The following is a 17104-nucleotide window of genomic DNA, read 5'->3' on the forward strand; positions in this document are numbered from 1 at the left end:
CGCCTATGAATACTGCGATGCTCTGGTCTTCTACCAAACGAAATTCGGTGACAGCTCTGTGCACCTGCGTTACAGTAGCCGTTTTGAATGATATGTATAGCGTCGCCACCTATCGGAACGTCATGAAACTATAGGGACAGAAGCGGGATAATCCATGATGTTCCACAACAAATTCCAAATTTTTTCAATCGAAACTGGCGTTGCATTACTTATGGAGCCTCTATAGACGAAAGGATAATGTTCTACGAGTCGGGGCTCAATCTAGACTTAGCAGGGGTCAGTGAAGTGAAGTGGAAGGAAGACAAGGATTTCTGGTCAGATGAGTATCGGGTAATATCAACAGCAGCAGAAAATGGTATAACAGGTGTAGGATTCGTTATGAATAGGAAGATAGGACAGAGGATGTGTTACTGTGAACAGTTCAGTGACCGGGTTATTCTAATCAGAATCGACAGCAGACCAACACCGACAACGATAGTTCAGGTATACATGCCGATGTCGCAAGCTGAAGATGAACAGATAGAGAAAGTGTATGAGGATATTGAAAGGGTAATGCAGTATGTAAAGGGGGACGAAAATCTAATAGTCATGGGCGACTGGAATGCAGTTGTAGGGGAAGGAGTAGAAGAAAAGGTTACAGGAGAATATGGGCTTGGGGCAAGGAATGAAAGAGGAGAAAGACTAATTGAGTTCTGTAACAAGTTTCAGCTAGTAATAGGGAATACCCTGTTCAAGAATCACAAGAGGAGGAGGTATACTTGGAAAAGGGCGGGAGATACGGGAAGATTTCAATTAGATTACATCATGATCAGACAGAGATTCCGAAATCAGATACTGGATTGTAAGGCGTACCCAGGAGCAGATATAGACTCAGATCACAATATAGTAGTGATGAAGAGTAGGCTGAAGTTCAAGACATTAGTCAGGAAGAATCAATACGCAAAGAAGTGGGATACGGAAGTTCTACGGAATGACGAGATACGTTTGAAGTTGTCTAACGCTATAGATACAGCAATAAGGAATAGCGCAGTAGGCAACACAGTTGAAGAGGAATGGACGTCTCTAAAAAGGGGAAGGAAAACATAGGTACAAAGAAGGTAGCTGCGAAGAAACCATGGGTAACAGACGAAATACTTCAGTTGATTGAAGAAAGGAGGAAGTACAAACATGTTCCGGGAAAATCAGGAATACAGAAATACAAGTCGTTGAGGAATGAAATAAGTAGGAAGTGCAGGGAAGCTAAGACGAAATGGCTGCAGGAAAAATGTGAAGACATCGAAAAAGATATGATTGTCGGAAGGACAGACTCAGCATACAGGAAAGTCAAAACAACCTTTGGTGACATTAAAAGCAACGGTGGTAACATTAAGAGCGCAACGGGAATTCCACTGTTAAATGCAGAGGAAAGAGCAGATAGGTGGAAATAATACATTGAAAGCCTCTATGAAGGTGAAGATTTGTCTGATGTGATAGAAGAAGAAACAGGAGTCGATTTAGAAGAGATAGGGGATCCAATGTTAGAATCGGAATTTAAAAGAGCTTTGGAGGACTTACGGTCAAATAGGGCAGAAGGGATGGATAACATTCCATCAGAATTTCTAAAATCATTAGGGGAAGTGGCAACAAAACGACTATTCACATTGGTGTGTAGAATATATGTGTCTGGCGACATACCATCTGACTTTAGGAAAAGCATCATCCACACAATTCCGAAGACGGCAATAGCTGACAAGTGCGAGAATTATCGCACAATCAGCCTAACAGGTCATGCATCGAAGCTGCTTACAAGAATAATATACAGAAGAATGGAAAAGAAAATTGAGAATGCGCTAGGTGACGATCAGTTCGGCTTTAGGAAAAGTAAAGGCACGAGAGAGGCAATTCTGACGTTACGGCTAATAATGGAAGCAAGGCTAAAGAAAAATCAAGACACGTTCATAGGATTTGTCTACCTGGAAAAAGCGTTGGACGATATAAAATGGTGCAAGCTGTTCAAGATTCTGAAAAATGTAGGGGTAAGCTATAGGGAAAGACGGGTCATATACAATATGTACAACAACCAAGAGGGAATAATAAGAGTGGACGATAAAGAACGAAGTGCTCTTATTAAGAAGGGAGTAAGAAAAGGCTGTAGCCTTTCGCCCCTACTCTTCAATCTGTACATCGAGGAAGCAATGATGGAAATAAAAGAAAGGTTCAGGAGTGGAATTAAAATACAAAGTGAAAGGATATCAATGATACGATTCGCTGCTGACATGGCTATCCTGAGTGAAAGTGAAGAAGAATTAAATGATCTGCTGAACGGAATGAACAGTCTACACATTATGGTTTGAGAGTAAATCGGAGAAAGACGAAGGTAATGAGAAGTAGTAGAAATGAGAACAGCGAGAAGTCAATGAAGTTAAGGAATTCTGCTACCTAGGCAGTAAAATAACCAATGACGGACGGAGCAAGGAGGACATCAAAAGCAGACTCGCTATGGCAAAAAAGGCATTTCTGGCCAAGAGAAGTCTACTAATATCAAATACCGGCCTTAATTTGAGGAAGAAATTTCTGAGGATGTACGTCTGGAGTACAGCATTCTAAGGTAGTGAAACATGGACTGTGGGAAAATCGGAACAGAAGAGAATCGAAGCATTTGAGATGTGGTGCTATAGACGAATGTTGAAAATTAGGTGGACTGATAAGGTAAGGAATGAGGAGGTTCTACGCAGAATCGGAGAGGAGAGGAATATGTGGAAAACACTGATAAGGAGAAGGGACAAGATGATAGGACATCTGCTAAGACATGAGGGAGTGACTTCCATGGTACTAGAGGGAGCTGTATAGGGCAAAAACTGTAGAGGAAGACAGAGATTGGAATACGTCAAGCAAATAACTGAGGACGTAGGTTGCAAGTGCTACTCTGAGATGAAGAGGTTGGCACAGGAAAGGAATTCGTGGCGGGCCGCATCAAACCAGTCAGCCGACTGATGGAAAAAAAAAGTAGACATAAGTTCGCCTCTCTTCAGCCCATCTAAGTCTTACGGTCAGCATCGCATTCTGTGTGCCTACATTCCTACCGAGCCCAAATTGATCTTCCCTGAGGTCGGCTCTGTCAGCTTCTCTGTTCGTCTGTAAACAATTCGTGTCATTAGCTAGCAACCATGGCTTAAAAAAACTGATGGTTCGGTAATATTCACTTCAACTCCTTTCGTTCAGGAGTGCTAGTTCTGCAAGGTTCGCAGAAGAGCTTCTATAAAGTTTGGAAGGTAGGATAGGAGGTACTGGCAAAAGTAGGGCTGTGAGGAAGGGGCATGAGTCGTGCTTGGGCAGCTCAGTTGGTAGAGCACTTCCCCGTGAAAGTCAAAGGTCCCGAGTTCGAGTCTCCGTCCGGCACACAGTTTTAATCTGCCAGGAAGTTTCATATCAGCGCACACGCCGCTGCAGAGTAATCTCATTCTGGAATATTCACTTCATCTGCCATGCGAACTAACCTAAATCAGACTAGCTGATGCTTGAGAACGAAAGTAAGAGACATCATTCACCGTCCTGGTGGGCGTCTTCTGGTCTTCAGTCATATGCTCACGAGGAAGAGATGAGATGTGGGGGGGGGGGGGGGGGGGGAAATGCTGAGGATCAGGATCAGAAGGAAGAGCCGGCCAAAGCTCTGCAGCCGGCGGTGTGACGCGATACGATCTGTCGACGATGACGACAGCCAGACCGCGGCCCCTCCCTGTCTGTCACAGCACACTCGCGGGCACGCCCAGCCGTAGGCTGCACCTCGGTACGTAACGGGACTCGGAAACATGCGTCCGGCTGTGAAAACGGAGTTGGATCCTGACGCTTTCCGGAATTTTAATTAATGATGCATGTGGAGATAAATTTACAAAGAGGTAATTGGTTCTGTTTCACGCCCCCGCGCTGATGAGAGACGCACGAAACGATTACCGCGTGAAATTAAGGAGTTTAATTCCGCCCGCCCTTTACCCGTTTACTGTGCATCTTGCACGACTTTGGGCTTCAGTGAGCTGCGCTGCTGGTATTCATTATATTTAATGGCTGTAAGCTATGAAAATCAAAAACTGACATAACGGTAATGTTTCAATTGCGATAGTCTGTATTAATATGAGCTACGGTAGCCGCCTGTATGACGTTTTCAAAGAGCGGGGACTGCTCGCAATTTCAATCTTTTTGCAGTGCGCATGTCAGACAGAGAATTACGAAGTATCATGCTATCAACGCCTTTCTAATGGTTAGAATTTCTCTGAGTACTATGGGACTCAACTGCTGAGGTCATCAGTCGCCTAGAACTTAGAACTACTTAAACATAACTACCCTAAGGACATCACACACATCCATGTCCGAGGCAGGATTCGAACCTGCGACCGTAGCGGTCGCGCAGATCCAGTCTGAAGCGCCTAGAGCCGCTCGGTCATCGCGGCCGGCTAACCTGTTTTTGCCTGGTATGATGTTAGTGCCGACGGCCGTGCCGCGGTGGTAACACCGGTCCCCTTCAGATCACCGAAGTTAAGCGCTGTCAGGCTTGACCAGAACTTGGATAGGTCGCCGTCCGGCTCTACCGAGTGTTGTTGGCAAGTGGACTGCACTCAGCCCTTGAGAGGCCAATTGAGGAGCTGCTTGACTGAGAAGTAGCGACACTGGTCACAAAAACGGACAACGGCCGGGAGAACTCCGTGCTGACCACATGGCCCTCCGTACACGCATCCGGTGACGCCCCGGTCTGACGACGACACGGCGGCCGGTCGGTTCCGTTGGGTTTCAAGGCCTGTTCGGACGGTGTTTGTTTCTTTGTATGATACTTAAGTTGAATTAAACGGCACCAGAGACTGCACGTTATAAATCTATGACCGTAAAATTGTGGAGAATCTTGAAGAAATCCAACTCTAAAAAGTAGCCCATATTAGTGCTCGGCAGTTTTATTTCATACAGATTGTGCTTTTGGAATTTTGACTCAATTTTCACACTACAGACGAATCGATGCTTAGTTTGTGGGGCGCTCAGCTGCGCGGTCATCAGCGCCCCTACAAAGTCCCAGTTTTTACTCAGTCCAGACTAGCCATTGTTATGAATGATGACGACGATGATGAAATGGTGTGGACAACACAAACACCCAGTCCCTGAGCAGAGAAAAATCCCCAACTCGGGGGAAAATCGAACCCGGGACAGACGAATTGGAAGCAGACCACAATATAAGCCATTGCAAAGAGATGCGACAGTTTAAGTTTTACTTTAGTTTGCAAGAAAAATATGTTGTTCCAAGTATACGTCAAAAAATTTATAGAACGTTTTTATTTAGTTATAGAGTACATAAAGCTATCAAAAACATAACTAATTTACCTTTGACATCAATTTCCTTATGTATATATTAATATATTAACAAGACGATACCTTGTGGCCCATTATCTTTAATAGGATGTTAAAGAATTCAAAGATCATTAAACGTGGAAGTGAAAGTCACGTCTATAAACTTCGTTTTTCATTTTAGACGTTGCCGTTCTCTAGCGTAATTACGTGAGTAATATAACTCACAAATCAGGTAATTCTTCCGGTTTAACGCACATGGACTTCTCATTTATTACCGATAACGAATAAGAACCGATTTTATTGAAAGTAGCTGATTTGTGACATTTTTAAAGCCAAAAACAAACTGGCAGCTCGAAGAGCTTCATTCTGCAATTTTTTTACTTATTGGAGACTGTAGTATGGTGGACAAAATTTAAAGCTTTTCTATTAACATCGACATCTACAACGTAATTTTTCCTATAAATTATTTGTTAGTACCCTTACCAATACTAAAATTTTTGACAGTTTACCAATGGAATGTGATAAATCTTCTAAATATGAAAACCTTATCTATTCTCTGTTTACTAACGACTCCTCACCATGTCATGGAGGCCCACAAAACATAGTTTTAGTCTACCATGAAGTGTCAAAACATCGCGCTTTCCTCTATAGAAGGACAGATTCATCCGGGATTTTTTATGTGGCCGCTTCTAAAATTTCGGAGATTAGAGTTTAATGTCGCTCAGATAGCGTGGTCATTAGAGATAGATGTAATGGTCCGAACGTATTCACAGGAACTACCTCGGCATCAGCGTGAAGCGATTTAGGAAAATACACCAAGTCCAAATCTAAACGTCCGGAACGGGATTTTGTAAAGCGTTCCTCTTGAATACCAGTATAAAACATCGGATTCCGGGAATTCAATTTCTTTCAAAGTTCAACTTCACTAGGAGAAAGCTGCAATCGGTAAGTTTGATTTATAACCGTTCCCGATAGAAGGATTCCAAATGGAAAATTGTGCACGAGTTCCGTAACGATGACAGGACAGAAATAATTTAAGAAATACCGCCAGAGCATCACTTACAAAAACTAGCGGCTGTTACTGAAAGAGGAGAAGAGATGCGCCACAACGAAGACGGACAGTGGCGCAGTAGCCTTCGTAAAGGAGCGAGCAGGATTTTATTGAGAATAATGCCCGAATAAAGATGTTGACACTGGACAAAGGACCTCTTCCATTAAGGCAAACTCGAGCAGAAAAAGCAGCCGTGACCACGAATACTTACGTCTTGTGGCTGCTGGTTTCCTTTATCCATTAATTATGTTTGCGTCGCCTCTTTACGTACGTCGATTGCTCTGTGACACAGTAGAGGGCGTAACACGACACACACAGTGAACTACTCTGGTGTGCAAAACCTACGGAAGAAAGTAACTGTTGCGTGATGTGTCACTGGCAAGTATCATAGCTCGATGAAACTTTCTATGTAAGAACTGTTACATTACAGGGGGTAGAAAGAGGAGATTAGTATTTAATGTCCCGTCGGCAACGAGGTTATTAGAGACGGAGCACAAGCTCGGATTAGGCGAGGATGAGAAAGGAAATTGGCCGTGTCCTTACAAAGAAACTATCCGGACACTTGCCTGAAGTGATTGAGGAAAATCACGGAAAACTTAAATCATGAAGGCCGGACACAGCTCTGCATCGTAGTCCTCCCGAATGCCAGTACAGTGTGCTAATGCTACATTACAGTCAAAAGATAACTGAAAGAATAAGCAATAAGTGGCGGAAAATACACTTATATTCAAAGGTACTGATTACGCACGGTACGACCAGCATTGACAAATCATGCCAAAGTTCTTTTCGTTCTTAAATTTTGCTCACTGTACATACATGTCGGCCAGCAGAGTTTCGATGAGTAGATTGTTAGACTTGGCCGACAGCTATCTCAAACACAGTGTCATTATTCATGTCAGTTTTGCCGGCCGCGGTGGTCTCGCGGTTCTAGGCGCGCAGTCCGGAACCGTGCGACTGCTACGGTCGCAGGTTCGAATCCTGCCTCGGGCATGGATGTGTATGATGTCCTTAGGTTAGTTAGGTTTAAGTAGTTCTAAGTTCTAGGGGACTAATGACCACAGCAGTTGAGTCCCATAGTGCTCAGAGCCATTTTTGAACCATGTCAGTTTTGTTTAGCTCACTTCAATTTTAGGAATTTGATGCACTACGTGTTGTTTCGTTTCGAGCGGGCACTCATTCCTTCTGCATGTTTTCTAATGGCATGCACATTTCCTTCAGCAGGTCGTCACACGTCTTTTAGCCAGAAATTATTTTTTTTGATCTGACTTTAAATCTCTGTGAAGATTATTCTAATTTCTATTGCTGTTTCTAAGGACTGAAATGTTGGTTTGGAAGGGATACATCATCACAGATTTAATTTAGAAGTAAGAGTATGAAGGTGCGGTAGGTAGTGTACTAAGTTCCTTGAACAGGCCTCTCAAGGACGCTCTTGTGCTCGTACTCCAAAATAAATCATATTACCGTTTTTTGGCATCGGGAGCTTTAACTTGGCTTGACGAGCTCTCCCCACCTCCCAGAAAAAGATCCCGTATGACATTGTGGAATGAAAATAAGTGAAGTATGCTAGCAGTTTATTTTTTTTTTTATACCGTCTAAGGCTGATAACGTCCGCATTGAAAAAAATGGTTCAAATGGCTCTAAGCACTTAACATCTGAGGTCATCAGTCCCCTAGAACTTAGAACTACATAAACCTAACTAACCTAAGGACATCACACACATCCCTGCCCGAGGTAGGATTCGAACCTGCGACCGTAGCGGTCTCGCGGTTCCAGATTGTAGCGCCTAGAACCGCTCGGCCACCCCTGCCGCCCGTGAATTGCAGAGTAGGAATTTAGACGTAGACGTAGAAGATTTGTTTATGCGCTTCAGGATTTCTGTGGTGTGCTCTTCCCAACTGAATTTATAATCACGTTGTAATCAAAAGACGTTAACGCTGCCAGTCCCTTCTATATGCTTGTCATCGTATTTTAAACGCATACTGAGAGGAAACGGTAATGGTGGTAGCACAAAGAATGTCATTGGCAGCTTGGAATCGGAGGAATAGTTGCTGCTGTCGTAAACAGAGAACTGCTCTGTGTTCTGTGCGTTTGCTGCGGAAAGCTGCAACGAGCAAAGAGAAGGCGTGGCAGGATCCGAGACATCGTATTTCCACCTCGGAGTCTTAAGCGTATTGCCCGCCGTAACGTGAAATGACTCACATTGTGCGAGATGATGAAATCCTCGGAGACGAGCCGGCAGCGAAGATGCTTTACGACGGGTGGGCGTAGGTGCGTGAAAGGAGCAACGGGGAGCACCGGGCAGGAGAAGTAAACAAAGTGCGCGCCGGCGAGTAACTGGCAGCGACGGCCGCTGCCGAGGACAGGTGGCATGAGGGCGGCCAGCGGGCCGCGATGGACACAGATACCGGCGGCCGGGTACGAGGCGAGGCACCTTGGCCTGTCACCGCCGCGGCGTCACGGTAGCCGGCGTGGCGACAGGGCAGAGTGACGCTTTTCAACGCCGCCGACTCTTCTCCGCTGCACAATAACACTGTTTACCGCACCACCGTGAATACATCAGAGACGCCACGACGAGCAGTGGTCCGATAAATTTAGGGATGTCAACGTAGCAGTTATGACACAGTCGGCTTCGGACAGAGATAAAGCGTATATCTCAGACTATCGTCTGCAACAGCTGATGAAGATGATAAAAAATAGTGGAAATGTTGAGACAAAAATGAAACACTGAACCCCAGACGCTTGTCTACTGTAGCTGATGAACTATAGGATGCGGACGTTTTACACTGAGGCGACAAAAGTCATGGGATAGCGATAGGCACATATACAGATAACAGTAATATCGCGTACACAAGCTACACTACTGGCCATTAAAATTGCTACGCCAAGAAGAAATGCAGATGATAAACGAGTGTTCATTGGACAAATAAATTATACTAGAACTGACAAGTTATTACATTTTCTGGGTGTATAGATCCTGAGAAATCAGTACCCAGAACAACTACCTCTGGCCTGGGCTTTGGGTCAAACAGAGCTTGGATGGCGTGTACAGGTACAGCTGCCCATGCAGCTTCGACACGATACCACAGTTCATCAAGATTAGTGACTGGTGTGTTGCGACGAGCCAGTTGCTCGGCCACCATTGACCAGACGTTTTCAATTGGTGAGAGATCTGGATAATGTGCTGGCCAAGGCAGCAGTCGAACATTTTCTGTGGGGAAAGACCCGTACAAGACCTGCAACATGCGGTCGTGCATTATCCTGCTGAAATGCAGGGTTTCGCAGGGATCGAATGAAGGGTAGAGCCACGGGTCGTAACACATCTGAAATGTAACGTCCACTGTTCAAAGTGCCGTCAATGCGAACAAGAGGTGACCGAGATGTGTAATCAATGGCACCCCGTACCATCACGCCGGGTGATACGCCAGTGTGGCGATGACGAATGCACGCTTGCAATGTGCGTTCACCGCGATGTTGCGAAACACGGATGCGACCATCATAATGCTGTAAACAGAACCTGGATTCATCCGAAAAAATGACGTTTTGCCATTCGTGCACGCAGATTCGTCGTACACCATTGCTGGCGTTCCTGTCTGTGGTGCAGCGTCAAGGGTAATCGCAGCCATGGTCTCCGAGCTGATAGTCCATGCTGCTGCAAAAGTCGTCGAATTGTTCCTGCAACGGGATGTTGTCTTGCAAACGTCCCCATCTGTTGACTCAGGCATCGAGACGTGGCTGCACGATCCGTTAGAGTCATGCGGATAATATCCCTGTCATCTCGACTTCTAATGATACGAGGCCTTTGGGATCCAGCACGGCGTTCCGTATTACCCTCCTGAACCCACCGCTTCCATATTCTGCTAACAGTCATTGGATGTCGACCAACGTGAGCAGCAATGTCGTGATACGATAAACCACAACCGCGATAGGCTTCAATCCGACCTTTATCAAAGTCGGAAAAGTGATCGTACACATTTCTCCTCCTTACACGAGGCATCACAACAACGTTTCACTAGGCAAGCCCGGTCATCTGCTGTTTGTGTATGAGAAATCGGTTGGAAACTTTCCTCATGTCAGCACGTTGTAGGTTTCGCCACCGGCGCCAACCTAGCGTGAATGCTCTGAAAAGCTAATCATTTGCATATCACAGCATCTTCTTCCTGTCGGTTAAATTTGGCGTCTGTAGCACGTCATCTTCGTGGTGTAGCGATTTTAATGGCCAGTAGCTTATAAAAGGGCAGTCCATTGGCGGAGCTATCATTTGTGCTCAGATGATTCATGTGAAAAGGATTCTGGACCGATTACGACCGCACGGCGGGAATTAACACACTTCGAACGCTGAATGGTGGCTGCAGCTAGATCCACGGGACTTTCCATTTAGGAAATCGTTAGGGAATTCAGTACACCGAGATCTATAGTATCGAGAGTATAAATACCAAATTTCAGGCATTACCTCTCATCACGTACAACGTAACGGTCGACGGACTTCAATTAACATCTGAGAGCAGCGGCGTTTGCGTAGAGTTGTTCGTGCTAACAGACAAGCAACAGTGCGTCAAAAACCGCACAAATCAATGCATGATGTACGACGAAATTACCCGTTAGGCTAGTGTGGCGAAACTGACGCTAATGGGTTAAGGTAGCAGACGACCGACGTGAGTGCGTTTGCTAAAAGCACGACACCGCCTGCAGCGCCTCTCGTGGGCTCGACACGATATCGGTTGGACCCTTGACGACTGGAAATCCGCCGGCCGCTGTGGCCGAGCGGTTCTAGGCGCTTCACTCTGGAACCGCGCGACCGCTACGGTCGCAGGTTCGAATCCTGCCTTGACCATGGATGTGTGTGATGTCCTTAGGCTAGTTAGGTTTAAGTAGTTCTAAGTTGTAGGGGACTGATGACCTCAGATGTTAAGTCCCATAGTTCTCAGAGCCATTTGAACCATTTTCTAGGGGACTGATGACCTCAGATGTTAAGTTCCATAGTGCACAGAGCCATTGGAACCATTTCAACTGGAAAACCGTGCTCTGATTTCAGTTGGTAACAGCTGATGGTAGGATCTGAGTGTGACCCCGAGAAGCCATGGAGCCACGTTGTCAAAAAAGCACTGTGCAAGTTGGTGGTTGGGTCTTCTGTTTCAAATGAATCGATCATTGACTTGAAATTGTCATGTTCGTCTACTTGGAGACCATTTTCAGCCATTCATGGACTTTATGTTCCCAAACAATGATGTCATACCACCGGGCCACAACTGTTCCCGATTGGTTTGAAGAAGATTCTGGACATTTCGGAAGAATGATTTGACCACCCAGATCGCCCGACATGAATCCCGTCCAACATTTATGGGACATTACCGAGAGGTCAGTTCGTGCACAAAATTATGCATCAAATGGCTCTGAGCACTATGGGACTTAACATCTATGGTCATCAGTCCCCTAGAACTTAGAACTGCTTAAATCTAACTAACCTAAGGACAGCACACAACACCCAGCCATCACGAGGCAGAGAAAATCCCTGACCCCGCCGAGAATCGAACCCGGGCGTGGGAAGCGAGAACGCTACCGCACGACCACGAGATGCGGGCAATTATGCATCGGCAGCACTTTCACACTTATGGACGACAATAGAGGCAGCATACTGCTTCATGCCACAACGATTTGCTACAGTACGCTGGGCAAAAGGAGGTCCAACACGATATTAGGAGATATCCGATGACTTTTGTCACCTCTTTGTAGATTGGTTGCTACACCGCTGTCAGCGGTGGGTGGCAGACAGTGTTTACTTCATTCACTTCAGGACTGTCTGTAATTTCAAAATCTATGGAACAGTGAACTATAGAGCACAGGCTGTTCGCTTACGGTACCTTTGTCCCAAATGCTCATCGTGTCTTTGGAATATGGTGAATATTTCGTCACCATTTTAATCATAGAGTTACAAATAGAAATACGGCCCTACGATGGGTTACAGCTCGCAGAATAAAACGAAACAGGTCCTGATAAAATAGTTAGGACACCTGAAAACTTCGGCATGGTGAGAGAGGCAGTCAGCAGGAGTCTGAGACGATCCGAACATCAACAACCACACTGTCTGTGGCGTAACATGAGAGTGAACTCCACACTCGCGTACACATGCTGAACGCGTTCTTTTTTTCAGGTTGAAGAGACGACGAACAGTGACGTAGACTGTTTATCTTCAAAAGTAGGGTGCAACATCGTACGCTACAAATGCATCCCTGCCATATTTCTCGCTTAGGAGCTCACAAGACTAGTCAAACCTCACAGTTTGATGGAGTTGAAAGCTGGTACTGAAGAAGTGATGGACTTCATCGACCAATACCTGGTGGCCCGAGTTATGAGCACCGTTATACTATTGTTCATTTAGTGTGCAGGGCAGCCATAAGTCGCAATCAATTATTTTTTGTTGGTTTCGTCAGTTTAACAAGAGTATTCTCAGAAATTGCGGAGTTTATAGTTCAAAGTAGCTGGCTGCTTGTTCATTGGAAAAACATCCCTTTCCTTTATAAAGCTTCTAAAATCACATAATTAAACATTGCGGTGGTAGAGTTCAGTGACTTGTTAGCTCATATTTTTTGTATTCTCTAAGTTGCATTGAGTACGCTACGTCTCCTTTCTTTGAAAGCATAACAGCGAATATTGTACTTGTTAATTTAGTGGCCCCAGACAGGGATAGTAGTCACTAATGACCCTCTCATCTTTATTACTGGGCGCCAGGCACCAGAAGGTAAACGAACGAAGATCAGATTTATATTGATAGAAACAGGTCACTTTAAGGAATACGAAACATATGCATTAAAACTAACAAACGTATTGTTAATTTATGTTTTCCATAAAACAAGGAAGTTAAGCAGTTTTGTAATACATCTCACAGTCGCTCGGCCAGTGTGACCACACCATTCACCAAAATCAATTTCAGAAAACAGCTGAAACAGCTCAAACAATGGCTTTAGCGGCTATCAGCACGTAGTGGAACAAGCATTATCCTTTTTATCCACCGATATTATGACTGAGCCACAATTTTATAAGCCGATCTATGTGTTGTGTTATCTCTAAATTTATTTAAGAGGGCATGAAATGTAAAGTTAATGACTTAATGGCTGACAGTGTGCAATGACACTAATCGCTTATTCGTGAGTGGCATATTTTGGGCTCATATACCGTTAATATATCGCTACTAATAAGGGCAACCAGTCCCGAGTGTGGTGTTTCGTACCAGAAATCTACCGATTTAACCGGACGAATTCTACACTGAAACTTTCAATCAGTAATAGACTTGAGTGAGATTTTCACTCTGCAGCGGAGTGTGCGCTGATGTGAAACTTCCTGGCAGATTAAAACTGTTTGCCGGACCGACACTCGAACTCGGGACCTTTTCCTTTCGCGGGCAAGTGCTCTACCAACTGAGCTACCGAAGCACGACTCACGCCAGGTACTCACAGCTTTACTTCTGCCAGTATCTCGTCTCCTACCTTCCAAACTTTACAGAAGCTCTTCTGCGAACCTTGCAGAACTAGCACTCCTGAAAGAATGGATACTGCGGAGACATGGCTTAGCCACAGCCAGGGGGATGTTTCCAGAACGAGATTTTCACTCTGCACCGGAGTGTGCGCTGATATGAAACTGAGCTCAGTTGGTAGAGCACTTGCCCGCGAAAGGCAAAGGTCCCGAATTCGAGTCTCGGTCGGGCACACAGTTTTAATCTGCCAGGAAGTTACATATCGGCGCACACTCCGCTGCAGAATGAAGATCTCATTCTGGAAACATCCCCTAGGCTGTGGCTAAGCCATGTCTCCGCAGTATCCTTTCTTTCAGGAGTGCTAGTTCTGCAAGGTTCGCAGAAGAGCTTCTGTAAAGTTTGGAAGGTAGGAGACGAGATACTGGCAGAAGTAAAGCTGTAAGTACCGGGCGTGAGTCGTGCTTCGGTAGCTCAGTTGGTAGAGCACTTGCCCGCGAAAGGCAAAGGTCCCGAGTTCGAGTCTCGGCCGGGCACACAGTTTTAATCTTACAGGAAGTTTCAGTAATAGACTTTTCTCTGATGTTGATACCTCTAAAAGCGAAGATACACATCGATCGACAAGTGAAACGTCGATCCTACTCGACAGTTCAGACGCCGGGCATACCTGCCCCGTACTGTTTGACAGTTCACACACCCGTGGCTATCTAACATGGTTTAAAATGATGTAACGCATGTAGGAGAACGACTTTGCAATTTGGAGCTGTGGTAGGTGACGCACTGCCGAATGGCTCGGCTGGCATTGCAATGTCCACAAATCAAAAAAGATCTCCGTTCGCATCATGGTGCACCACACAGTTTGAGCTACCTGTCGTTCGATCCTCAAAATCAGCGAGCGTCATCACAGTGTGTGAAAGTAACCCTACTTAGCCGGCCGGTGTGACAGAGCGGTTCTAGGCGCATCAGTCTGGAACCGCACGACCGCTACGGTCGCAGGTTCGTATCCTGCCTCGGGCATGGATGCGGGTGATGTCCTTAGGTTAGTTATGTTTAAGTAGTTCTAAGTTATAGGGGACTGACGACCTCAGATGTTAAGCCCCATACTGCTCAGAGCCATTTGAACCATATAAATGTTTGTCGAACAGCTATGTGAAGCACTGATGATGAGCCAGGAGGTTAAGTGTCTGTTGTGTGCCACATAACCAGGACTGGCCAGGAACGTAAATTTACCGTTGGCCTGTGGCTGCTGGATGTTCAGTATGGCGTGTGACTGCCGGTGAATGACCAGCAGTGAACGAAGACGCAACTCGATCTTGTTAGATTAGCAACGAGTAACATAACACAGATAACAATAATCTCAGTTATTTTATGTGCAGCTGTTTTTAATTGTCGGATCTCCCTTCTTCTATACCTCCTGGAACAGCAGATTCTGGATCGTGCCATATCAGGAGGTAGCAAGTTATTCAGCAGGTGACGGAAGATGTGACTACTCATTCAAGCTTCTCACTTCCTTCCAGTTTTTCAGTGATTTTATTTCATCCTCAAACTTCTTGCAGTCATATCGTCAACGTTGTTTAGACTACGCTGCAAGAGTTTCGCTTAGAAGTCCTCACACATCCTCCCTATTGTCACTATCCTGCACATGCTAATTCCATATTTCTGGAATCCTAACGAAAGACTCTCGTGGGCGTTGATTTCCTTCTGACATAGAGCTGCACGTCTGGGTACAACCATGGTTCCGCAGGCAACCGAAAACATTTTTCCATGAAGGCGTTGACCATCTTGCCTCAGAGTGGGATTAATGCACTAAGAGCTACGGTAACTACTTTTCATTTGACTGCCCCTGGTATTTACTGTATATTGTTCTGCTGGTTCCCCAACGTTCGAAAATAATTGAAAAAAGTCATTCTTAAGAACCAAAAAGAGCTACCGATGAAACTAACCAAAACAGGTAAAAGAGTGCCACTGACATAATACGTGAATTCCGCAAGCAATCATTAAAACGAAGGCGTTTTTCGTTGCGGCAGGATCTCCTCATGAAATTTCAATTATCAACTTTCTCCTTCGAGTGAGAAAATATTTTATTAGTGTCTCCGAGACAGGGAGACATGATGAACGGAATAAAATAAGAGAAATCAGAGCTAGTACAGATAGACTGAAGTGTTCGGTTTTGCCGCCCGTTATTCGAGAGTCGAACGGTAGACAAATAGCTTGAACGTTGTTCGATGAACCCTCTGCCACGCAATATAATCATGCAGACGTAGATATATGCAGTACAAGTTTCGATCAAAAGTATTATCATCAGGTAACACAACAAATATTTATATTAGCCTGTATGGTATCCCACTTACTGCAGCAAAAAATGAATGAAACCATCCTGACCTACTAAAACTGCATTAAAGCAGTGAAATGCAGTAATAATTGAGACTATACTCCGACGAAAATTACTTTATGACTGCGGGAGTGATCTGGTAGCGGGCAGCATTGCCGACGCACATCCGGCAACGCTACACAAGGCGCTGCATCGAACCTTCAAAACGGGTAAAACAGCGAGCACGTAGCGCTCGAGAACGAATTTCCGTTGGGTACGGATGGCCCCTATCCCTCGCCTTGCTGAAACGTCAATCACAAAGTAATTTTAATCGGAGTAGAGAAGGAGTGTCGCACGGTTGTAGCATGGTGTCCTCTGGGAGTGAATCACTTTTTGTCTGGTGCCTCTATTTGAAACTACAGTACTGCCCATTAAAATTGCTACACCACGTAGATGACATGCTACAGACGCGAAATTTAACCGACAGGATGAAGATGATGTCATATGCAAATGATAAGCTTGTCACACCATTCACACAAGGTTGGCGCCGGTGGCGACACCTACAATGTTCTGACATGAGGAAAGTTTCAAACCGATTTCTCATACACAAACAGCAGTTGCCTGGTGAAATTTTGTGATGTCTCCTGTAAGGAGGAGAAATGCTTACCATCATGTTTCCGACTTTGATAAAGGTCGAATTGTAGCCTATCGCGATTGCGGTTCATCGTATCGCGACATTGCTGCTCGCGTTGGTCGAGATCCAATAACTGTTAGTAGAATATGGAATCGGTGTGTTCAAGAGGGTAATACGGAACGCCGCGCTGGATCCCAACGGTCTCGTATCACTAGCAGTCGAGATGACAGGAATCTTATCCGCATGGCTGTAACGGATCTCGCACGACGTCTCAATCCCTGAGTCAACAGATGGGGACGTTTGCAAGACAACAACCATCTGCACGAACAGTTCGAC

At 45.2% G+C, this 17104-nt stretch overlaps 1 protein-coding gene and 1 non-coding gene across 2 annotated transcripts in view; one reads left to right on the plus strand and one right to left on the minus strand.

The window, feature by feature from the left end:
• Positions 1–17104, minus strand: part of LOC126267391 (papilin) — a 1111154-nt gene that overhangs the window by 372787 nt on the left and 721263 nt on the right. The gene's annotated exons all lie outside the window — the stretch shown is intronic.
• On the plus strand, positions 14286–14360 carry Trnas-cga (transfer RNA serine (anticodon CGA)). Its single transcript has one exon. It is a non-coding gene; the product is annotated as a tRNA-Ser (tRNA).

This window comes from Schistocerca gregaria, chromosome 4, assembly GCF_023897955.1.
Source record: "Schistocerca gregaria isolate iqSchGreg1 chromosome 4, iqSchGreg1.2, whole genome shotgun sequence".
NCBI lineage: Eukaryota > Metazoa > Arthropoda > Insecta > Orthoptera > Acrididae > Schistocerca > Schistocerca gregaria.